We start from the raw sequence: 1599 nt of genomic DNA, 5'->3' as shown, positions 1-1599 counted from the left end.
ACATTTCTTTTTTTTCTCTCTTTTTTGGTCTGCCAACCCGTAGGGAGATCTGAACCCTTGGCCTTTATCGGGAGATCCGAACCCTTGATCTTGATGTTACGACACCACACTCTAACTGACTAAGCTAACCATCCAGCTCCAAAATCACATTTCTTGATTTGAACAGTGTGTATTAGGTTTGTTATAAAGCACAATGCAACTCTTCAAATAGAAAACAAGCATGTCCCTAACATTGGCAAGAAGAATAAAGTACTGACAATTGACTATGTGAGTTAGGACCGGTCACTTGATCTTTTTATAAGCCTTTAAAAAAAAAAAACCTGTAACGCTTTGACATTTTTGAGTCATTGGCTGTGGGGTTTCGTGCAGCCAGAACCATTGAGCTTGCACCGAGATGCTTCAAAGCATTATTTAAAATGTCTGGATCCCCATGAAGCCCTACTATATTCAAGTTTACCAGGAGATTTGGGTAGCAATGGGGTCTATGGACTTTATCATTTATAAAATCAGGAATGTTGATAAAAGAAGTAAAGCTTTGAAAGGTTCAAGTCCTGCTCATGGTCATCATTAACCAACTTTACTTGGAGTACACATGAGATGAAATCTGCCTATAAATTTAAGCAAGCTATGTTAGATGGGAACATGGAACATGGCTATACACTTGGCATAGGTACCATTTTCTTCACGTCATGAATAAATATATCTGTGAGATGCAAAAAAAAAAACCCCAAACAAACAAAAAAGACAAAAACAATCCATCTATAAATTAAACACATCTTTTTCATCTACTACAGAAAAAATTTTACTAAAATTTAGTGACATAAGGTAAGATTTTTAAATGACTTTAATATATCTTGTTTAAAGACAAGTGTTACTAACCATGTCAAATAAGGACTTTGAGTGCTACTTTTTTCCCAAGGAAATGTGCTGCTTTTTTCCCAAGGAAATGTGAATATTAAACTTTGGGTGAAACAGGGCAAAATGAAGATTGTCTATTTCTCATAGGATGTCATGTATAAGAACACGTCATTTAAAAAATTCTACCTTGGGCCGGCCCCGTGGGGCACTCGGGAGAGTGCAGCGCTTGGGAACGCAGCAGCGTTCCCGCCGCGGGTTCGGATCCTATATAGGATTGGCCGGTGCGCTCACTGGCTGAGCGCGGTGCGGGCGACAAACACCAAGGGTTGCAATCCCCTTACCGGTCACAAAAAGACAAAAAAAAAAAAAAAAATTCTACTTTGTGGAAAAATAAAAAATACATGAACTCAAAACATGACTTCTGCAAAAGTAATAATAATAATAATAATAAAACCTAAAAAGGGAAAAATTGACAGAGTGAAAGCAAGAAAAACTTGAAGGGTTATCATTCATTCCCTCAATAATCAGTTTTGAATAGTCTTTAGTAGGGAAAGAAGGGGGATAAGAACGAAAGCACAGAAAGGGAACATGTAACTTCAGCCAAAGTGAGGCACAGCCATAAGGCATCCAGTACCCTCCTACCATCCCACTGTGGTATGGACCACCAAGGCTTTTGCCCTTTCCTCTTCCTTCAGCTTTGGCTTTTCTTTAAAGCACATAATTTATTTGGAGGAAAAAGAA

The 1599-nt window shown here is 38.2% G+C and overlaps 1 pseudogene; it reads left to right on the top strand.

Moving 5' to 3' along the window:
• Window positions 1-394: 394 nt before the first annotated feature.
• LOC134381859 (ATP synthase subunit ATP5MJ, mitochondrial-like) lies at window positions 395-571 on the top strand (annotated as a pseudogene).
• Window positions 572-1599: the final 1028 nt, after the last annotated feature.

This window comes from Cynocephalus volans, chromosome 7 (genome assembly GCF_027409185.1).
Source record: "Cynocephalus volans isolate mCynVol1 chromosome 7, mCynVol1.pri, whole genome shotgun sequence".
Taxonomy (NCBI): domain Eukaryota; kingdom Metazoa; phylum Chordata; class Mammalia; order Dermoptera; family Cynocephalidae; genus Cynocephalus; species Cynocephalus volans.
The sequence above is the reverse complement of the archived record's forward strand: the minus strand, read 5'-3'. Positions and strand labels throughout refer to the sequence as shown.